Below are 8,668 nucleotides of genomic sequence, written 5' to 3'. Positions count from 1 at the left end.
TCATGCTGATTACAGTCCCGACCCTTTCTAAAGATTTGAAGATCCTTCTGAAGTGCCAAAGGAATATTCACATGTACCAAAGACAGCTTTAATATTTAATAAAATTTAATTATTCTAATTATTTGGAAGTTGGTATTCAGTGACCTAATTCAAGGTAGGTCATTTGACCAACCAGACCACCCACTTTCTGAGCACTCAGAGTAACTAAATATACATCAACGCCTCCCTTCAATGTTTTCTTACAATTACAAATGGTATGCTAAATTCATACAGTAACTTGTAAGATCATTATAGTACCCAAATTCACAATTGTTATTTTCTAAGTCATAAATCATACCCCAAGGTGAGGCTCCACATAGCCATACAGATGACTTTATAGCCATACATATGACTTTGCAGTTCCCCAAATGGATCATCCTGTTCAATAATTTTCTACCTTTGTTTGATATTCTACTTTCAACATCTTTCCCACTACCCCAAGTCTAGCTCAAACCTCATTCATTAGGAAAACTCCTACTCATGCTTCAAAACTCCTTTCAGACACTACTCCTTGGTGAAGCCTTCCCAAATTCCTGGTTGATAATATGTCCTCTATCACTCTGGGTCCTCAACATTTCTCCGTGGAAGTTACTAGTTGTGGCCCCCAAAAGGCTGTGAGATCCTTGGGGAGAGGAAAGTGATTTGTTCTTCACGTCTCCTTTCCCCAGCCCTGGGTCTGGCACAAGGTAGACCTCCAAAAATCTTGTGGTGCCCATGCATACAGGAAGTCTCCTCTAATTTGGCTCATTTGTCTGAAGGAGCCCCACTATCTCAGATCCCTGTTTTGAATGTTTCCTGATACAAAAAGATCAGGAAAACAGGTTTTTCCCTGGGACAAATGGGTGTGGATTATGAAAATGTTACGCAAGATTAGTCAAATGCTATACTGTTTCCTTCAGGAACTGTCCAGGTACACAACTGCCAGAGAGTTCAGGAGTGGAGTTTGTGTTGCAGGTGGATGAGGGCCGATGGAGGCTGTTGTGATGACCAGCTTCTTGAGGGGGTGGGCTTTGCTTGTCCCCTGACTTCTACTCCAACGGGCCGAGGTAAGACTGTTCATCAGTTTTGCCTTAGCAACCTGAATGTTCTTCTTGATCACTAAAAGAAGGGGCATAGAAAGTCTGTACCCTCTTTCCCTCTTCCTATTTATAAGTACTTTTTATTTATAAGTATTTCCAAGTATCTTTTGACTGTGACCAAGCTAACACACTTGGGTTGAATGCAGGGGATGTTGATGAGACTGCAGCTGTTAGAAACCAGTAGAATAATGTGAAATGTTGTCGATCATGCAGAGGCTGAGGAGTGAGGAGGAGACAGAGGAAGGGGATTAAGTCTGAGTCTCTGTGGGTGGGGGCAGATCACAGAGGATAATAATCTAGAGCTGTAGCTAAGAAAGGACAAATACATGGTGTGGTCATGAGACCTAGCTGAATGCAGAGGAGGGGAGAAAGGGGGGGGGGCAGAGAGAGAGAGAGAGAGAGAGAGAGAGAGAGAGAGAGAGGAGAGGAGAGTCCAGAGGTAAGAACTACTTATAAGCATGATGCTCCATTTCTGGTTTCCAGATGGTGATATTTTTGTGTGAGGATGTCATTCAGAACAATGCTCAGAATGCCCTAATCAGAATGATATTTTGGTACTTTGTAGCGATACAAAGTATGGCTTTAACAGACATAAGTTGTTGATTAATGAAACATGCTAAAACTAATGAAATTGAATGTTCCAATGGGATAATAGAGCAGATTTATACATGTATATTTCCATATCAACATATAGAAATATAATTGCTTTTATTTGATACATGTGTGTCTGTCTCATTATATAATAAAAGTAACTGTACTATCAGTAGATACTTTTCTAAAGTCACTGCAGGGGTCCCTCTCACTTCTCCTGGTTCCAAAATCACCATCACGGGGGTACCAGGGGGTACCGTCTGGAGAGCAGGACGGTCTCTAGTAATTGTTTATTCATATTTGATGATATGTTGCTAAATAATAACTTTCCTTGGCCACTCCCCCAACTCCTCCAAAACAGGAGATCAAGAAGTGAGGGAGTTTGGGGGAAAGGATTTTTTTAAGAAAATAGCTGTAGGGCTGCTTTTTAATTCCTTTTTGTACTTCTCTGTTGAAAAATACATAGAAGGATAAATGCAATGAGACAAACAATCTGCTTTCTGCAACAACAGTAAAGGGAAGTCTAGAGAGAAACCAATCATGATATGTTCATACAATGGACAACAATATGGCCACTAAAAAATAAGTCAGATATACATGCTTGGTCATGGCATGATGTCCAGCAAGTGTTTATAGTTGAAAAATGCTGGAGGACTATAATTGACAACAGTTTTTATGATGATTACTTCACAAGACTGAAAAGATAGAAACATTTTCTCACTTCATTTTGCATACATTGTCTTGTTTAAAATGTTTGTGATGAGCCAAAGTGATACGTTTCTTATGTAAAGAACCAGTAATTGAAGGAGGGGAGTGTGAATGAGAGAATGAGAAAAGACAATGAAGAAATCAGGGCACAAATCCCAAGAATGTGATCAAGGTGTACTCTTTTGCAGAAGGGACTAATGATTTTCTATTTCATGTTATAAGGGGCCAAAGACATTGTGTTAGGAAAAGACATAGTCTAAATATGTATTAAATAATCCTTAATAAGTTATGTTGCTAATAATATACTGGGCTCCTAGTTAAACGTTGAACTTTTAACCAATTTAATATAATATTAATAAATGGGGGCACTCAGGAAGGAAGGGGAGTACTTTGGAAGCTTAGTTTAATTGTCTTTTAAACCATGGGGTGCACAAAACAACTTGAACAAGTTGTAGAGAATCCCAGAGACACAGGGTTGGGCAAAGGAGAGGGGCCAGAGATTGATAGTAAACCCCATTTTATAAACATCATATTTTATAATATGCACAATATTGCATCACCTTAGTGTCTTATTGGAACTTTAGGTCATTGTGCAAAGGTTTTTTGGTACATATGTATAGGTTCTAGAAAATAAGTATTGAAAATATTTTCAGGGGCACCTGGGTGGCTCAGTTGGTTAATCGATCAACTTCAGCTCAGGTCATGATCTCGCAGTTTGTGAGTTTGAGCCCACGTTGGGCTCTGTGCTGACAGCTCAGAGCCTGGAGCCTGCTTCAGATTCTGTGTCTCCCTCTCTCTCTGCCCCTCCCCTGCTCATGCTCTATGTCTCTCTGTCTCTCAATAATAAATAAATGTTAAAGAAAAAAATTTTTTTTAATATTTTCAAAGAAGAGATTCAATAAATCAAACTTTAGACTTCATGTAAAAAGCCCACCCAAATTATACAATCTTGTTTGTTTTCTTATTTATTTCTATTAAGTCTATGAAGTCCAATTATGCCTTTTACCCTATAATTTTAGACACCCTGGCTATCCTTCAAATCTCAATAGAGAAAACTCAGGGATAGTGGGGATATAGTATATAAAGATGGCAGGAATTGTGGTTGAGTTAGAGATAGCAAAGCTCAGGAAAAAGTAAGTCACCCATTCGGAGCGACAGAGATAGTGGAGGGTGGAGCCCAGATTTACATCTAAGTCCAAAACTATACTCTTAAGAAAAAGATAAATTTTGCCTAATTCAAAAGTATTATATGCTCACATAGCTATAATTAGAGCCTCACATACCCTTTTACACTTTCTAAAAGGGCAATCTTTATAGAATTGTTAAAGCAGTGACTTCTCTGGGAGAAGATGTGACTGGCACCAAATGTTCCTGACTCGGAGGTTGCTGTGAAAATAGTGTTCCACACAAGAGGTATCCACTCCATTGGATAGTAAAAGAAAGATGGATATATGCTAGACGGAATAATGGCTCCCATAGCAAAGATGTCAATATATTTCCTTGCATATCAGAAAGGACTTCAGGGCACATGGGTGGCTCAGTCGGTTAAGCTTCCACCTTTTGCTCAGGTCATGATGTCACAGTTCTTGAGTTCGAGTCTTGCATTGGCCTATCTGCTATCAGCACACAGCCTGCTTCGGACCCTCTGTCTCCTTCTCTCTCTGCCCCTCCTCTGCTCGTACTCTCTCTGTCTTTCAAAAATAAATAGACATTTTTTAAGGACTTCATAGAGATGATTAAGAGTCTTGTGATAGGAAGATTATCCTGAATTATCTGGGTGCACCCAGGGTGAGCACAGGGGTCCTTGTTGGAGAGAGGCAGGGGAGTGACTGAGAGAGGAGATGTGTTAACACAGATAGAGGGTCCATCAGAGAGATCTGAAGATGCCACCCTGCTGGCTTTGAAGCTGGAGGAAGCAGCCATGAGCCAAGCAATGCGGGCGGCCTCTAGAAACTGGGAAAGTCAAGGAAATGGACCCTCCCCCAGAGTTCCCAGAATGGAATGCAGCCTTCCTAACATCTTGATCTGAGCCCGGTGACACCCATTTTTGACCTCTGACCTCCAGAACTATAGGATAATAAACGTGTGTTGTCTTGAAGCTAAGTGTGTAGTAATTGGTTACAGCTCATTCGGAAACTAATACCACTGTGATAGGTTTTTCTAGGTGAACTCGTTGTTTCAAGCAATCAGTGTCACTGAGGGGCAGGAGTGAGATTGTGGAGAATATGGCTGATTAAGACAGAGCAGAATCTTTGATGTTGGAAGAGCCTCAGAGTGTGACTTGTAGATGTGTAGACAGTGAAGGGTGCTTCTCCATCATTCTTCCTTAATCTCAGGCCCAAGGAAAAAACAGCATAATTAGAGTGACATACATATAGCAATATGTTCACTTTATCACACAGGATATTTTCTGCAGATTGTAGAAAATAAAAAAAAAAATTTAAGATCTTACAAAATAATTATCCTTGTATTCAACCCTTTCATATTTTAACCATTTGTTAAATAATTAACAAATTATTTAAAACTTACAGAAACAGACTTTCTGAACCAATTCCCACAGAGCATACATTTCCTGAATCTCAACCTTCCATCACCTTCCAGAAGATCCAAAAGAAGAATTTGGGCAAGCCATATAATCTCCCTAGAGTTCTTATTTTGTGAAATTATGCCCAATTCATTTAGATGGGAAAAGAATCTTGAATCTTAGATCTGGAAGTCTCCCCAGAGGTGGCAATGGCCCAAATTTTTCATTTTGCATGTGAGGAAACTAGAGCGGTTACTTGTCCAAGATTTCACACTGCATTGCCCTCTGCCTGTGTCCCCAAAGACACAATATTCCAGGATCTGTACGAGGTAGTAGGAATGCAGAATATTTTTTTTACTTGAGAATTTTGTAATTTGAGAAGAAGACAGACAAAACAAACAGCAAAAATGTATAAAATGGTTTCTTGTATGGGGTGCCTGGATGGCTCAGTCAATTAAACATCTGACTCTTGATGTTGGCTCAGGTCATGATCTCATGTTTTTGTGAGTTCAAGCCCCACATTGGGCTCCATGCTAACAGTGTGGAGCCTGTCTGGGATTCTCTCTCTCCTCTCTCTTTTACCCTCCTCCACTCACACTATCTCTCCCTCTCTCCACATAAATAAACATTAAAATTAATTTTTAAATGGTTTCTTGTAAACACAATGACAGAGGTAAGCACAGGGCACTGGTTGAGCTTAGAGGAGGGGCACACAGCCCAAAAGAGCATCAACCATGGATATCTATTGATTTTAAAAATAAAACTTCTATTCACTTCTTTTTAGTTTATAAAAATAATTATGCCCTTGGTAAATTGTTTTTAAAATACAGTCTGTCTGAATATATATATATAATTTTAATACACATATTCCTATCTGTCACTTAGCACACTATCACAAAAAAATCTTAATTTTAAAGTCACTGAATCTCAGAGTTGGAGAGGATGTACTAAATGCCATCTAGGCCAATTTCTACATGAATAAAACTTTTTATTTTTTAATAGTGTTAGATTTATAGAAAAATTGCAAAGATAGTACAGAGAGTTTCTCATGTCCATTTGTCCCTATTATTAACATCTTACATTAGTGTGGTACATTTGTTGTAATTAATGAACCAATACTGATACATCATTATTAACCAAAGTGCACACTTCATTTAAATTTCCTTAGTTTTTACCAAATGTTCTTTTTTTCTGTTCTACAGTCCCATGCAGGACACCACATTACATTTTGTTGTCACTTCTTCTTAAGCCCCTCTTGACTGACACAGTTTCTTAGATTTTCCTTGTTTTTGATGGCTTTGACATTTAAAAAAACAAAAACAAAAAACACTGATCAGGTATTTTGTAGACTGCCCCTCAGTCGGAATTTGTCTGGTGTTTGTCTTCATGATTAGAGCGAAGTTCTGAGTGTGTAGGAGGAAGATCACAGAAGTAAAGCACCATTGTCTTCATACTGGATGAAGGGTACATGACTATCAACATGACATGGCTGTTGATGCTCACCTTGATCGCTTGGTTCAGGGACTGTCAGGTTTCTCTACTGTAAAGTTACTCCCCACCCCCCACCTTATACTGCACTCTCTGGAAGGAAAGTAACTACGCATCGTCCACATCCACGGAGTGGGAAGTTAGAAGGTGGTGTATCTACCTACATTATTTGGAATTTTTCTGCATGGGAGATTTGTCTGTTTCCCCACGATCATTGAGGACTCATGGATATTGATTTTAAACTTTTAGTTATGATCTCATACTGCTTTATTTATTATATGCTCATATTGTACCAGCTTTGGCCATTAGGAACTTTTTCAGCAGGATTTTGTATCTCTGACATACCACATCAGTGTATGTGTATGTGTGTGTGCTTAGCACTTCCTTACTTTCTGGTGCTGTCAGGACCTATGAGTTTCTGTTTTATATTTCCTGCCCTAGACCTATAATCAGCCATCTCTCAAGGAGCATTGCTTCCTTATATTGGAGAAAGGTATTAGAAACCAAGGCATGCTTATTAACGGTGGGGTGTTTTGCTTCTAGGCCCTCTCAGCTGACAGAAGAAATGTGTGCATATATATATATATATGTGTGCATATATATATATATATATATATGCATATACATATATATATGTATATATATATATATACACACACACACACATATATATGTATGTATATATACACATTTTTATGTGTATATATACATACATATATATACATACACACATATATACACATATTTTATTCATACATATGTACATATATACATATATATGTATTTCTTCTGTCAGCTGAGAGAGCCTAGAAGCATATACATATATATATATGTATATATATATATATATATATATATATATATATATATAATGCTGACCCGTGTATACAGACATACCTATAAATATGTCCATATATAACCATCTGTACCTACACTAAGTTAATCATGAGTTAGTACTGATGTGCCCAAGTCTAATCCATTACCACCTGGATCGCTGTAGCCTCTTCCCTTTGCTTATTTATAAATTTCCACTCCAACTGTGAGAAATCTGGCTCCCACATTACGTTTGTGTCTTTGCCCTTTTATTCTCAGTTAGCCTGGCCAGAGATTTATCCCTTCTATTAATCTTTTAGAAAAACTGGCTTTAGTTGCATTCATTTTTCTCTAGTGCTTTCCTGTTTCAACATCATTGATTTTCGCTCTCATTTTTATTATTTTTCTTTTCTTCTACTTGCTTTAGGCTTATGTTGCTCTTCTTTCTCTAGTTTCCTAAGGTAGAAGCTTAGTTGATCAATTTTAGACTTTAGTTTTCTTTCTAAAACATGTGCTATAAATTCCTTTCTGAGCGCTGCTTTTGTAATTTTGTGTTTTCATTTTCATTGAGTTCAAAATATTTAAAAACTATCTTGAGATTTCTTAGCTCACATTGTGTTGTATAGAATTGTGTTGTTTAATGCCATTTGGAAATTTCCCATGCTTTTTTCCATTACTTATTTCTATTTTGATTCCACTGTGCATGAGAACGTATTAAATCTTCGCATTTGTCCAGTCTTGTAAATGTATTTTTTAGCCCAGAATGTGGTCAGTCTTGTTGAATGTCCCATGTTAGCTTGAGAAGAATGCACATTCTTCAGCAGGTCAATGCAGTTTTCTATAAATGTAATTTGGATCAAGCCAGTTAATAGTGTTGTTCAGGCTTACTGATTTTCTGCCTACTTTGTGTATCAGTTACTAAAAGAGGGGGGTTGAAGTCTCCAACTATAATAGTAAATTTGTCTATTTCTCTTTTAAGGTCTACCCATTTTTACGTCATTTTTTGGATGTTTTTTGTTGGGTGCATATACAAGACTGTTATGTCTTCTTATGTAATTATATTATGCCCATCTCTATCCCTGATAATCTACCTTGCTCTGAGGTCAGCTTTGTTTAAAGTGTATATAGCTAATTCAGCTTTCTTTTGATCAGTGTGGTATATCTTTGTCCATCCCTTTTATCTTTAATTTATCTGAGTTCTTATATTTAAGTGCATTTCTTATAGACAGCATAAAATTAGGGCTGTTTTTTTTTTTTTATACCCTCCTACAGTATTTGGTTTTTGACTGCTGTGTTTAGACCATTCACATTTTAAGTGATTATTGATGTAACTGGATTAGTATCTACTATGTTCGTAACTGTTTTCTCTTGGTTGCATTTGTCCTTTGTTGACTTTTTCCCCTCCCTTTCTGCTTTTAATGAGCAT

At 37.6% G+C, this 8,668-nt stretch overlaps 1 protein-coding gene across 1 annotated transcript in view; it reads left to right on the top strand.

Annotated features, from left to right (window-relative positions):
* The first annotated feature begins 950 nt into the window (after positions 1 to 950).
* Positions 951 to 8,668, top strand: part of ITPRID1 (ITPR interacting domain containing 1) — a 109,353-nt gene continuing 101,635 nt past the window's right edge. Inside the window, exon 1 of the mRNA XM_058724672.1 lies at positions 951 to 1,085. The gene's annotated coding sequence lies outside the window, so the exon portion shown is untranslated. The remainder of the gene's footprint in view (positions 1,086 to 8,668) is intronic.

This window comes from Neofelis nebulosa, chromosome 4 (genome assembly GCF_028018385.1).
Source record: "Neofelis nebulosa isolate mNeoNeb1 chromosome 4, mNeoNeb1.pri, whole genome shotgun sequence".
Lineage (NCBI taxonomy): Eukaryota > Metazoa > Chordata > Mammalia > Carnivora > Felidae > Neofelis > Neofelis nebulosa.
Note: the sequence above shows the minus strand (reverse complement) of the source record. Positions and strands in the feature narration are given on the sequence as shown.